At 45.3% G+C, this 15086-nt stretch overlaps 1 long non-coding RNA gene across 1 annotated transcript in view; it reads right to left on the reverse strand.

The window, feature by feature from the left end:
• The window catches only part of LOC122552116 (uncharacterized), a 161767-nt gene extending 147076 nt beyond the window's left edge, over positions 1–14691 (reverse strand). The window contains exon 1 of the long non-coding RNA XR_015759296.1: positions 14584–14691. This is a non-coding gene — a long non-coding RNA (uncharacterized LOC122552116). The remainder of the gene's footprint in view (positions 1–14583) is intronic.
• Positions 14692–15086: the final 395 nt, after the last annotated feature.

Below are 15086 nucleotides of genomic sequence, written 5' to 3' on the forward strand. Positions count from 1 at the left end.
CAATGTGGATCTGGAAAAGTGCAGCAGGTCAGGCAGCATCAGAGGAGCAGAAAGGTTGATGATTTGGTCAGGACCCTTTGTCAGTCTCGATGAATAGTCCTGACCCGAAACGTCAACTTTCCAACCCCATCATATTCATACTGGTTATCAAGATCCTATTTATTGTTGACCCACGTTCTAGCACTCAGCGTGTCACTGATATTGTAGTGCTTGGTGTGACTTCTTCAAGGCTGCAGCAGTGCCCACCCTAACCCTGACCATTGAATCCCCTGTCACTATAGCCGTGTTTCCTCTCTTTCCTCCCGCTCTGTGCAGCAGAGCTCTGTGTGGTGTCATGAACCTGGCTGTTGCTGATTTCCCGAGAAGTCACCCCACCCATTTCCACCCTTACAGAATCCCAAGCAGTATACAGTATCTGTTTGAGAAGGGGATGACCACTGGGAACTCCTGCACTCCCTTCCTGAGCCTTTTACTTGATCTGGTGGTCATCCATTCCCTTTCTGCCTGTGTAACCCTCGCCTGCAGTGTGACGGACTCACTAAACGTGCTGTCCATAACATTCTCAGTATCGCAGATGCTCCACAGTGAGTCCACTCTCAGCTCCAACTCTGAAAAGCAGTTTCCCAGCAGATGGACGCACTTCCTGCACACACAGCCGTCAGGGACACTGGAAGCGTCCCTTATTTCCCACATTGTGCAAGACGAGCACACCACGGCTCTGAGGTGCCCTTTCACAATATCTCTCTACATTCATCTAGTTACTCCCATTAAGCGAATTTAAAAGAGTGAGCAATCTTCTTTCACTTTAAGCATGTCCATTATAATAACAAAAAAAATCTTTACTTCAGCTGATATTTCATACTTTAAAAACTTAAATACTCCACAGGTATCACTGACAAATTGGCTATTCCCATTGGGACTGTGAATTTCTGAAAGGCCTGAACTAAAACTGAGTTTCAGCTTCAACTTCTCCGTGTCTCATCTCACTATTTACACCCAACTCCAAAACAATCTCCTTGAGCCAAGCAGCACTATTAGTGCAGCCCGGCCATTTTCATTGTCTGTTCACACCTACACTGCCCCAGCCTCCTGTACTGTTCCAATGCACCTCAATGGGAGCTCAGGACCAGCATTGCATCTTTCAATTTAGCCCTTTGTAACACCAGAGTTAAATGGTCTTCAGCAGTTTCTGAATGAATAGACAGTTGTCAGAATCTGGAACGTTCCATCTGAAATGGTGATGGAATTTGAGTCCACAAAGAATTTCAAAGAGAAACGTGCAGAGAATTGGAAGTAGGGAGTTTACAGATTTACATTATAAAATGGATGATTGAGACTAAATCTGACAGTTCCTGCAAAAAGACGAAGTGCAATTTGGATAAATCTGTGCTCTCTCTCGGGCCAATATCTCCTTCCACAGCTGCAGGGCCAATAATTGAACACATACCCCAAGGGTGATACAACCATGGACTTGAACATCTTTCTGATTTTGGCTTGACAAAAATATTGAAGATAATTTCCCACAGACAGAACAGACAAACCTTTCTCGTTCCACAGTTTAATGCCAATGATATTCAGATCCTGATGACTCCGCTAAATATAAAAACATGTTTTTTGAGATCCCAGTCTCAATTATTCTCAATTAATATCCTATAAAATGAATTCACAAAACAAAGCTCACAGTCAGTGCAGGATGAATAGTGAAGGCAAACACTTCTCTTGGTATGTGTTTGATGTGTAAATGTTCCTCTTCAAATCACCCCGCCCCTACCCAGGAAGAGGACACGTGCATGCTCCTTGCGTTACCTTACCCCAAATAAAGATGGCGGCCATAACCCAGGTCCTCTCACTGACTGAGGCCCAAGCCATCTTCCCCTTTGTTGCAAACGTGGGACCAAGAGTTTCTAATTCAGACTAACGACCTGCAGAGTGTAACTAAACCCTCCCAGTCTACATTGATACATTTCATCCGGTTTCTGCTGCACTCTCCCCTTCCCGCCTCCTGCACACACCAAGGGTCATCATGGGTCCAGGGACCCTTCCTCAGAACCGATGACAGCTGGGAAAATTAGAATCTCTTCAGGAAACAGGCCCTTCGGCACAACAATTCCACACCCACCCTCCGAAGTTAATCCCACCCAGACCCATTCCCCTATCCTATTACTCTCCATTTCCCCAGACTAATGCACATCCCTGAACACTACGGGAAATTATGCTGGGCTAACTCACTTGACCTACACATCTTTGGACTGCAGGAGTTAGGGGTTAAAGAGTAACTAATAGGTGGGGACAGAGTCCAAAGAAAGACAGGAACATTTGGAAAGGCAAAGGAGTGGGAAGTTGGAAAGCTGTTAATGGAGGAGACAGGAACCTTCGAGCATCTCCGTGGCGGTGGTGGAAATGGTGGCTGATGATCTACATTGTGCCGCAAAAAAGACCCTGAGCTTCCAGTTGCCTGCTCTTTAACACACAAGACTGTTCCCTGTCCAACATCTCTGTCTCATGCTTACTGCAGTGTTCCAATGAAGCTTGATACAAGCTGGAAGAACACTTCAGAACATACCAAATGGCTTCCTATTTCAAGGACTGAAATTTCCCCTCAGATGTGGTCAACAATGGCCTCCAGTGTATCTCCTCCACTTCCCAAACCACTACTCTTGAACCCCATCCCTCCAAATGCAACAAAGTTGGAATCCGACCATCCTCACCTTCCTCCCAGATACAACGCATCATCCTCTGCTATTTCCACCACCAGATCAAACCACCTGAGATATATTTCCCTCCCCACTTCTATCAGCATTCCACAAAGACAATCCCCTCTGTGACTTCCACGTTAGATCACGCTCCCCACCAACCCATCCTCCACTCCAGGCACCTTCCCTTGCCACTGCAAGAGGTGGAAAACCTTTGCCCACACCTTCCCCTCACCTCCATCCAAGGCACCACAGAATCCTCCCACATCCAGCATAGATTTCCCTGCCCACCTGAACACCTCATCTATTGTGTCCTTTGCTCTCAGGATGCCAAATTGTGGAATATTTCAGGGAACATTTCTGGGACACATGCACCAACCAACCCCATCGCCCTGTGGCCGACCACTTCAGCTACCAGCCCACACCACCCCCCAACCCCGCCGCAAAATCCGAGCCACCCGACACCTGGAGGAAGAACATCTTGGGAACTTTCAACCACACGACATCAAGGTTTCCTCATCTCCCCTCCCCACCTTATCTCAGATTCAACCTTCCAACTCGGCACAACCCTCTTGAACAGTCCCACCTGTCCATCTTCCTTTCCAATTATCCATTCCACCCTCTCACCACTACCCCCATCTACAACGACCTATTGCCTCTCTAGCTCCCTTTCCCCAACCCCAAACACACCTCCCTATTTATCTCTCAGCCGTATTCCACCACCCACATTTCTGATGAAGTGCTGACATGCCCAATACGTCAACTTTCCTGCTCCTTGGATGCTGCCTGACCTGCGGTGCTTTTCCAGCACCACACTTTAATATAAGCTGGAAGAACAACACCTCATCTTCCATTCGGGGACCCTGCAATCCTCTGGCTTCAACATCAAATTTAATAATTTTAGGTCCTGAACTCTTCCACGTCCTAGTGTCTTTGCCCCCTACCCCACATACCAGGCCTTGTTATTACGTAGCCTTCCATTACACATTACCTATGGTTAGCCACTACCAGTCCCCATAAACAGCTATTCACTCTCCCCCTCAGATCGTTATCCACTCCTTTGTCCAACTGCTCTTATCTCTCTCTTTGGACTCCATCCCCACCTATCATTTACTCCTTAACCCCTACCATCTGCAGAAAAGCCGACATTTTTTCTCAGTAACGTCAGTTCCTGAGGAAGTGTCACTGGATCGAAAATGCGAACTGATTTCTCTTCACAGATGCTGCAGATCTGCTGAGCTTTTCCAGTACCTTCTGGTTGTTGTGTGTGATTTACAGCATCCGCAGTTCTTTTGGTTCTAATTTACTCGGAGTATCTAATTCAGGTCCAGCAGACTGAAAGTGTTTATCAACCTTCCTAGTCCACACTAACTCCATCTCTCTCCCAGTATCTGCTGGTCTCTCCCACTCCTTCACATTCAGTCCCCCCTCACAGTGACTCTGCCCCTGCACAGCTGATGCTCATGTGTTGGCCTGCTGGACCCACCCCTCATTCATTCCCATTGGCTGGAGGACCACGCCGACTCTCCTATTGGTCTGAAGCTGTGTCAATCAGCCAGGCCCCATTGTGACCTGAGTGGTGGGATCCTCCCAGGTGCCTCAAAGGCTGAGGAGTGACCTCATAGAGGTTCATAAAATTATGAGGGGCATGGGTAGGATAAATAGACAAGGTCGTTTCCCTGGGGTGGGGGAGTCCAGAATGAGAGGGCATAGGTTTAAGATGAAAGGGGAAGAATTTAAAATGGATTTGAGGGGCAATTTTCTTTCCCACTGAGGTTGGTGCGTGTATGGAATCTTCTGTCAGGAAGTGAAGGATGTTGGTACAATTATACCATTTGGCATCAGGATGGGTTTATGAATAGGAAGGGTGCAGAATGATATGTGCCAAGTGTTGGCAAATGAATCTAGATTAGGTTGGGATATCTGGTCAGCATGGACCAGTTTAACCAAAGGGTTTATTATCATGCTGTACATCTCTACAGCTCTGCCCTGTGATGAGCTTCATCATTCACAGTGAATGGGTCAGTATCACAGAGCACAGGGGCTGGGGGATATTCCGCCCATTGGGGCTGTAGTCTCTCCCTCTGAAGATGGTGCCAGTCAGTCCCAACTCACCTCCCATTTGGACATAGCCCTCCAAATCTTTCCTTAAAAATGTTAAATTTCAAATTTGTTTTGACAATAACTATTGAATCTGCATCCAGCTGTCTTTCAAACTATCCCAGATGCTCAGAACTTAGTGAGTAAAATAATCTTCACATTTTTCTTTGAATTATTTGCCAGTTACCTGAAAATAGTTACTAAAAATTGTGACGTTAAAAATTTCTCACTCTGTCTCTCTGTAAATGAAATACCCTGGAAACTAATCAACTCCTGGTCGAAATCACTGATTAACCTTCTGAGCTCCAAGGAGAATTGTCTGACCTTCTGCTAACTCTCCATAAAAGAGAAACCTATCTTAATTTTAATTTATTAGTGCCATAGAGATTTACAGCACAGAAACAGACCCTTCAGTCCAACTTGTCCATGCCGACCAGATATCCTAAATTAATCTCGTCCCATATGCCAGTACTTGGCCCATAGCCTTCTAAACCTTTCCCAATCACATAACCAGTAAGATGCCTTTTAAATGTTGTAACTGTACCAGCCTCCACACTTTCTCTGGCAGCTCATTCCATACACATATCACGTTCAGCTGGAAACTTTGCACCTAATAATCCTTTTCAATCTTTTCCCTCACGTCTGTGCTTTCTAGTTTTGGACTCACCTATACAGGAATAAGACCCTGGCTATTTATCCTATCCATGCCCCTAACGATTTTATCAACCTTTGTGGTCACCTGTCAGCATCCGATTCTCCAGTGAAAACAGTCTCAGTCTATTCAGCCTCTCCCTATAGCTCAATCCCTCAACCCTGGCAACATCTTAGCATCTTTTCTGAATCCTTTCAAGATTCACAATATCATTCCAATAGTGGGGAGACCAGGACTGAAAGCAGAGTTCCAGAAGTGGCTGAATGAATGTCCTGTACAACTGCAAAATGTCGTCACAACTCCTGTACTCAATGCACAGACCAATAAAGGCAAGTACACCAAACACTTTCTCCACTACCCTGCCTATCTATGATTCCATTTTCAAGGAAATATGAAACTGCACTCCAAGGTGTCTTTGTTCAGCAACACTCCCCAGGACATTCCCATTAAGTGTATAAGTCCCACCCTAATTTGCTTTTCCAAAATGCAGAACCTCACATATATCTAAATTAAACTTCATCTGCCACTCCTCAGCTCATTTGATCGGAGTCTCATTGTACTCTCAGGTAACTTTGCTGTCCACTGCACCTCCAATTTTGGTGTCTATTGTAAACCTACTCAGCATAGCTCCTATATTCACATAGAAATCATTTACATAAATGGCAAAAAGCAGTGGACACAGCACCCAGCCTGACAGCTCATCGCAGGCTTCCAGTCCAAAAAGCGCCCTCCACTATGACATTGACTGCTCAGCAAGATTAGAGCTCATGGCATACAGGGAGAACTAACCATTTGGATACAGAACTGGCTCAAAGGCAGAAGACAGAGGGTGGTGATGGAGGGTTGCTTTTCAGACTGGAGGCCTGTGACTAGTGGAGTGTTACAATGATCACTGCTGGATCCACTACCTTTCGTCATTTATATCAATGACTTGGACGTGAACATAGGAGGTATAGTTAGTGAGATGACACCAAAACTGGAGATGTAGTGGACAGTGAAAAAGATTACCTCAGAGTACAATGGGATATTGATCAGATGGGTGAATGGGCTGAGGAGTGGCATTTTGGGAAAGCAAATCTTAGCAGGACTTATACACTTAATGGTAAGGTCCTGAGGAGTGTTACTGAACAAAGAGACCTTGGAGTGCAGGTAGATAGGATAGTGAAGGCGGCATTTGGTATGCTTTCCTTTATCGGACAAAGTATTGAGTACAGGAGTTATGAGATCATGTTGCAGCTATATAGGTCATTGGGTAGGCCACGTTTGGAACGCTGCGTACAAATCTGGTCTCCCTCCTATTGGAAGGATGTTGTGAAACTTGAAAGGGTTCAGAAAAGATTTACAAGAACGTTGCCAGGGTTGGAGGATTCGAGCTCGGCTGAGGGTTGAATAGAGGTTGAATAGACTGGGGCTGTTTTCCCTGCAGCGTCGGAAGCTGAGAGGTGATCTTATCTATGTATATAAAAACATGAGGTGCATAGATAGGATAAATAGACAAAGTCTTTTCCCTGGCGTGTAGGATCCCAGCACTAGAGGGCATAGGTTTACGGTATGAGGGAAAAGACTTTAAAGAGACTTGAGAGGCAACGTTTTCACACAGAGGGTGGTACGTTTATGGAATGAGCTGCCAGAGGAAGTGGTGCAGGCCATTACGATTGCAACATTTAAAAGGCATCTTCATGTGTATATGAATAGGAAAGATATGGGCCGGGGGTGCTGACAGGTAGGACTAGATTGCATTCGGATATCTGATCAGCATATACTGGTTGGACCGACGGGTCTCTGTTTCTGTGCTGTCCATCTATGACTCTTTGACCTTCCAGCCAATTCCGTATCCAAACAGCTAGTTCTGCCAGAATTCTATGGCGTTGAACCTGCTAACCAGTGTGTTATGTGAAACCTTGTGTCTTCCTAAAGTCTAAGTTAATGATTTCAATGCACAAAGCCATGCTGACTCTCCCTAATCATTTCTTGCTTTTCCAATGACATGTAAATCCTGTCCCTGAGAATCCCTTCCAACAACTTCTCTGCCACTGACTTCAGGCTCACCGGTCGATAGTTCCCTGGCTTTTCCTCACCACCCTTCTCAAATAATGGCACCAGTCTTCCAGCACCTTGTCTGTGGCGATCGATGATACAAATATCGCAGCGAGGGGCCCAGCAAAAGCTTCCCTAATTACCCACAAAGTTCTGGGATTCACCTGATCAGATTCCAGGCATTTATCCACCTTTATGCATTTTAAGACATCCAGTACCTCCTCCTCTGTAATATGTACACTTGCCAAGTTATCACTATTTATTTATCCAACTTCTCTAACTTCCATATCCCTTTTCAGTAAAAGCTGAGAATCTCTCCCACCTCCTACTGTTCCATAGACAATCTTGTTGATCTTTGAGGGTCGCTATTCTCTGCCTAGTTATTCTTTTGTCTTTAGTGTATTTGTAGAATTTCTTTGGATTCTCCTTAAACCTATTTCCCAAAGATATCTCAAGTCCCCTTTTTTGCCTCCTGGTTTCCCGCGAGTATACTCCTACTGCCCTATAGTCCTCTAGGGATTCACACAAACACAGTGAAATGTACCTGCCATATCCTTTCCTTCATTTTCTTGACCAGAGCCTCAATTTCGCAGGTCATGCAACATTCTCTACACCTCCCAGCCTTGGCCTTAAGAGGAACATACTGTTTGTGTACTCTCATTGTCGCAGGCCTATGGAGGCAATGGCAGATGAGGACAGAGAAACAATCATTATCAGTAAAGAGGTAGTGTTGGGAAAGCTAACAACTCATCCTTATCTCTATAATTCCTCTCTAGCCTCAGAACTATCACTATCTCTGCATCAAAAACATCGCAATCTCTGCAACATCCTCCAATCTCTAATCTCCTCCAGTCTCAACACCCTCTCTGTTTTTAATCTTGTCCACCCTCATAAATCTCTGTGATGTGCCTTTCTTTAATTCCAGCCTTCAGGATAACCCATTTTTATTTCAGATTCCTGCACCCAGAGCTCCACAATGTCCCGCTTAACCTCTGTCACATTTTCCTCCAAAAAACATGAATCAATCATGTATCATCTATTCTAATATCACCTTCTCTGACCTGGTTTCTATTGTGGCTTGTCATATTCCTATATTACCCGTCTGTGGTCTACATGACATAAAATGGTTTTGTGGTCCATTGGGTTTCTGCTGTAAAGAAATCTCCCAGCTAACTATTTTAATCCCATTTTCCAGCACAGAGCCCATAGACCTGTCAGCCTTGGGCTTGCAAGTGTGTTCCTAAATAGATTTTAAATGCCATCGGGATTTCTGTCTCTCACTCTCTTCCAGACAGAGAGGTTTAGTGCAACTGTTGCTCTATGCTGTCACCCACAGAGTTCAGAGCAGCTGGGTCTGTGCGAACCACAGATCGCCCACACATTGTGAAGGATGGCAGGGTCCCTGAGAGGGGGCACAGGAGATTTACCAGGATGGTTCAAGGAATGGGGGATCTTAGTTGCAGAATTTGTGGGACTTTTTTAACATTAATTGTTCACATGACATGTGTGTTGCTAATACACATCAAGAATAACCATCCACAATTTATGGACTCTCCTTTTCAACCTCTCCCCTTGCCTGCGCTGTGGTAATATTCAGGTTAACCACTACCAGATATCTCTCTCTAATGAGAGAGCAGTCCTATGGTCTGGGAGGACAATGCTGACTTGATCTTTTACACAGTGATGCCACTGTGCCTCGAGGGTGGGGAGAGGGAATACTGAAGGTTTAGATTATATTAGATTATATTACAGTGTGGAAACAGGCCCTTCGGCCCAACAAGTCCACACCGACCCGCCGAAGATCAACCCACCCATACCCCTACATTTACCCCATACCTAACACTACGGGCAATTTAGCACGGCCAATTCACCTGACCTGCACATCTTTGGACTGTGGGAGGAAACCGGAGCACCCGAAGGAAACCCCCGCAGACACGGGGAGAACGTGCAAACTCCACACAGTCAGTCGCCTGAGGCAGGAATTGAACCCGGGTCTCTGGCGCTGTGAGGCAGCAGTGCTAACCACTGTGCCACCGTGCCGGGAAACCACTCAGGTACAGTGCTTTATCCTGGAGGATGTTCACTTTCTTTAATATTGCTGAGGGGGGGGGGGGGGTGCACTGATGCAGGCAAGTGGAGAATGTTCCAACACAACCCTCAGGTGTACCTTACAGAGAGCAAACAGACATTGGGGAATCAGGGGTTTGGAAAAACAGATTGTTCTTCTTGTAGCAAAGGAAAGTTGGGGAGCTGTGACAAAGCGGTTTACAAAAGTTACACGTTATAATAATAAACCTTACACCCATCAGCTCATTATACAAGGATTACAGGACACATGCTGAAGATTTGGGAAGATCTATTGAGAAGATGGTTTGATTCAAAGGAGAACGTTTATTCAGCAAATGGTATTGATCTGGAACACAATACTCTCACACAATATGAATATCTAGGGCCTGATGAATGGAGTAATTCTGTCAGAGTTTGGCGTTACAATGACTAAGATTACCATCTGAATACCTGCCTGTAATATAAGTTTATAAAATCCATCACTGTCAGTTCAAGTTTGAAACTCATACAATCCCCTCCTCCTGGCCCAGGATGACTGTACACATTACCCCTGGTGGAGGTTAGCAGGCACGTCGAGGGCAAATCTATGTGGGTTTCTTTGAGGTTCCACCTTGGGACTTCATGTGACTGAACATAGGACAGAATGTCCCAAGATTCAGTGAGATATGGAGAGCAGGATTTGCTTCCCTTTCCTTCCGTTCTGCCGCTGTGCCTCCTCAATAAGACATGGGGTGTGAAAGGCTCATGCAGCTTGATGGCCAAGATGTCTCCATTCTGATCCATGGGCAGCAAGCTCCTCCCAGTCATGAAACAGAGTATCCCTGAAAGATAGCAACTGCGCATGCTTCCCACTGCCCAGTGCTTCCAGTAAATGTTTCGAATAATGACGGGGGAAACCTCCTAGAAAAGGCATAACAGGAAAGTTCCAAAAGGATTATAAACAGCTTACAGAGAGATATTCACAGGAAACGTGGGCAACAAGTTGGCAAATAGAGTATAACTTGGGACAAACTGTAGAAAGCTGCACCACAAAGGGACTGGGGGAAAATGAGCAGGAAACACAGAAAGCTAGCACACAGTTACAACATTAAATCAGGAAGGGGAATGGAATTTAGATTACTTACATTAGATTACTTACAGTGTGGAAACAGGCCCTTCGGCCCAACAAGTTCACACCGACCCGCCGAAGCGCAACCCACCCATTCCCCTACATTTACCCCTTTACCTAACACTACGGTCAATTTAGCATGGCCAATTCACCTGACCTGCACATCTTTGGACTGTGGGAGGAAACCGGAGCACCCGGAGGAAACCCACGCAGACACTGGGAGAACGTGCAAACTCCACACAGGCAGTCGCCTGAGTCGGGAATTGAACCCAGGTCTCTGGCGCTGTGAGGCAGCAGTGCTAACCACTGTGCCACCATGCCACCCAATGCTGTCCCTTATTTCAAAGAGTTTGCCATATAAGAGTTTGGAGTATATACCTTAGGACAACTAAACAAATGGCGAGTGAGACCACATCTGGAGTAACGTGAACAGATTTGGTCGCTTTAGTTAATGAAATAGAGCAGTTTATTGGAGGCAATTCAGAGGAGATCCATTGGGATGATCCCTGTTTTGAAGGAATTATCTTGTAAGCAAAGGCTGAATAAGTTGGGAATCTACTCACTGGACTTCGGAAGAATGAGAGGTGATCTCTTTGAAACATACAGGATTCTGTCGAGGTTTGACAGGGTAAATATGGAGAGGATGTGTCCCATTACGGGTGAGTCTTGAACCAGATTCTGGGTCAGTCGCGGAATCAAGGGTTCTGTTTCAGATTTGTCAAGTTAAAGACAACACCGACACAGGTTAGGGTTTCAGTAGCAATGGAGCTGGGGTGAGGAGGAGACAAGCAACGTTTTAGAGATTGGAATTCCTGGTGTTTGTGATTGTGTAGATGTCTGATCAGAAGGTCACCTTGGGGTCAGATATGAAAGCAATATTGTGAAGAATGTAGTTCTGCCTCAGACAGTTCCCAATGAGAGGGAGGGACACAGCAGTAAGGGAAATGAATTTGGAATAGCAACTGAAGGCAATGGGTTTAACAATTGTACTGTTTCATTGGAGTGGATTGCAGCTAATCGAAGCGTGGTAAGCAGTTTGATAACTGAGTAATAGTGGAGTAATGGAGACGGATGATGGGAAGGGAGAGCTGGACACTGTCAGTGTACATGTGAAACCTAACACAGTGCTTTTGGGCGATGTTACCTCCTGGCAGTATGTAGGTGAGAAACAGGACGGACCAAGGATAGATCCTGGAGGGACACCAAATACAATAAATTCAGAAAGGAAAGGGAGAGTGGAGATTAGATTAGATTAGATTACTTACAGTGTGGAAACAGGCCCTTCGGCCCAACAAGTCCACACCGCCCCGCCGAAGCGCAACCCACCCATACCCCTACATTTATCCCTTACCTAACATTACGGACAATTTAGCATGGCCAATTCATCTCACCTGCACATCTTTGGACTGTGGGAGGAAACCGGAGTACCCGGAGGAAACCCACGCAGACACGGGGAGAACGTGCAAACTCCACACAGTCAGTCGCCTGAGGCGGGAATTGAAGCCGGGTCTCTGGCACTGTGAGGCAGCAGTGCTAACCACTGTGCCACCGTGCCGCCCATAATTGTCCATGGAGCAGGATTTTCCAATGATGGTGAGGTCAAATATTAGGTTTTAGCAAAATGGGAGAGAAGGACATTACGAGAAAAGACAGACAGACAGATCATGGAACAATATCTGTGAATTGCAAGGGGGGGGGGAAGGGTGGTGACAAGCAGGAGGATGAGACAGAGATTTGGAATATCCACGATTTAGCTACACTCGGGTAAATGGTCAAGATGACCTCTAATAAGGCTTGACAAGAGACTCTAGGAAATGCAAGTTTAGGACTAAAATGAGGAGCACCCTTGTGAGGCAGTTTGGCTCGGTGGGCTAGTGGAGAAGGAGCGAAGAAGCAGAGGCAGCTGATCGGATTGTCTCAATGTTATTGACAGAGAAACTCCATGTGCTCCTCACTCTTGTTGTTGGAGGGGAGGATGGAGGAGGCAGGATAATGGATATTTATTTATTTTCAAAACAATAAACACAACCTGTGATAGTGATTCTAAAAATAAGTGAACAAACCTGTCGTATTTATCATTTATCAAGAATATTAAAATATATAACTGAAGTTCAGGTTTCAATCCCAAATTGATTGAGGGTGGCTCTGAAGTCAAGAAAAAAATAACTGGAATGAAGAATCTACTGTTTGCCATGGAACCATTGGGGATGTTTTTCTGCCATTGACAATATCCTTGAGGGAAAGAAACCCGACAGCGACCCATCAAGTCACTCATTGTATTAATCACTACACAGTCTCAACAAAGGAATGAAACTGGATGTACCACATTACATCTACCAATGCATTAGCAAATACAACCACACAATCAGCCCTCTTGACCCTGCAACTTCCGCCTCACTGTGGGCCAACAACAGCAGCAGAACTGTACTCCAGCCCAATCTGAAACTCATGGCCTGATATCCCCCACTCAACCATTATCATCAAGCCAGGGGAATCAACCCTGGTTCAATGGTGAATGCAGGAGGGCATGCCAGGAGCAGTACCAGGCATACCTAAAAATGAGGTGCCAACCTGGTGCAGCTACCAAACCTGCATGGCCAAACAGCACAAGCAACACCAAATAGAACTAAGTGATCCCATAACCAATAGATTAGATCTGAGTTCTGCAGTTCTGCCACACCTAGTTAATAGTAGTGTTGGACAATTAAACAACTCACTGGAGGAAGTATCACAGATATCCCCACCCTTACTGATGGAGGGGTCTCACACATTCATGCAACAGATAAGAAGACAGTATTAGCAGCGATTTTCAGCCAGCAGTGCCTAGCGGATGAGCCTTCTCCATTGGTCCCTGACATCACAGATATGAATCGATTTGATAGAAAACTCATTTCAAATCAGATCAAGAAATGGATAAGCAGTGTAAAGGGATGGGCCCTGCCAATAATACTGTTGGCTGTGCTCCAGAACCTGCTGCCCACCAAGGCAAGTACTGCTCCAGCACTGGCACCTACTGACTTTGTGGAACATTGCTCAGGGATGTTCCAACACAAAAACGCAGGACAGAGCCAACCCGCCAATTCCCCTCCATCAGTCCACACTCGCTCAGCAGTGAAGTGATGGAAGGTGTCATCAACAGTGCTGTCCAGCACCTGCTCAGCAATAACCTGCTCAGCGATGCCCAGTTTGGGTTCTGCCAGGGCCACTCAGCTCCTGAGCTTGTTCCAGACTTGATTCACAAACTGACAAACAGCTGAATGAGGTGAGGATGACAGGCCAGACCCCCTCTAAGACCACTATTTCCACTTCAGTGATATCACCTGACCTCACCACAGTCTCAGCTCATTTGTTGAAACTCTCATTCATTCCTTTTGTGAACTCTAGATTTCATTATCTAAAGCCACTCCTGGCCAGCATCCCACATTCGCCCTCCCGATAATCTCAAGAATATTGAAAACTCTACTGCCGAAGTGCTCACTTGTACCAAACCTTGCTGATCAATCAAAAGACTCCCATTTATAAGCAACAACAATTTACTTTCGCACCTTTGAATTAATTCCTGGCTGTAATCATTCCTATCTCCCTGCACCACACACCCTTTCATATCACAATAACTCATTTCAGTTCAAACTCTCAATTGATGTGTTTATTTTTGAGTTCACCTGTGTGACTGTTTCTATAGACTCCAAGGGAACGTGGTCTGGAATCCCCACTCTAACCCTCTAAGATCTTCTTTTTCCTTTAAGGCATTCTTGAAAAACTGCTTATTTGGCAGTGGTTTTGGTCACTGGACAGAATATTCTCCATCTGTAGCCTTATGTCAAAAGTTCTCAATAATATTTTTGTGAAATTAAAACCATGATGATTTGTACAGATATCTTCTACTCTTCAATATCGATGAGTGAATAATCTGTAATGTCTCTTACCCAACCACGTTGTGGGAGCACCTTCACCATACAAACTGCAGCAGTACAAGGAAGTCAAACATCACCCTCTCCACAGGCAACAAGGCTTTGGCATTGATCACTGGTTTCTATGGAAGGAGAAATACACAGTTGATGTTTCAGGGAATGAAAATGGTGCAGAATTTGACTTTCAGAAATTGAAGGAAAACACACTCGCTTATTGGAAAAAAGAATTCTTGACTGTCAAAGATATTGTGGAAAAAATAACCTGATAATGGAACAGCATATGGTCAGGAGCCAGGCAGAAGTGGACAATTCATTTACATTGCTGAAGAAGGGCTTATGTCTGAAACGTTGATTCTCCTGCTCCTCATATGTTGCCTGGCATGCTGTGTTTTTCCACCTCTACATTTTTCAATTCATTTACAAAACAGCTGTGAAAGCAATAGTAAAATACTATACAGAGCAAAAATACACCCATGAGAGACTGAGGAAGCGAGATAATGAACAAGTGGACATCAGAG

This window comes from Chiloscyllium plagiosum, unplaced genomic scaffold, assembly GCF_037043375.1.
Source record: "Chiloscyllium plagiosum isolate Xiang-an unplaced genomic scaffold, Cpla_swu_hap1 HiC_scaffold_14, whole genome shotgun sequence".
NCBI classification, from domain to species: domain Eukaryota; kingdom Metazoa; phylum Chordata; class Chondrichthyes; order Orectolobiformes; family Hemiscylliidae; genus Chiloscyllium; species Chiloscyllium plagiosum.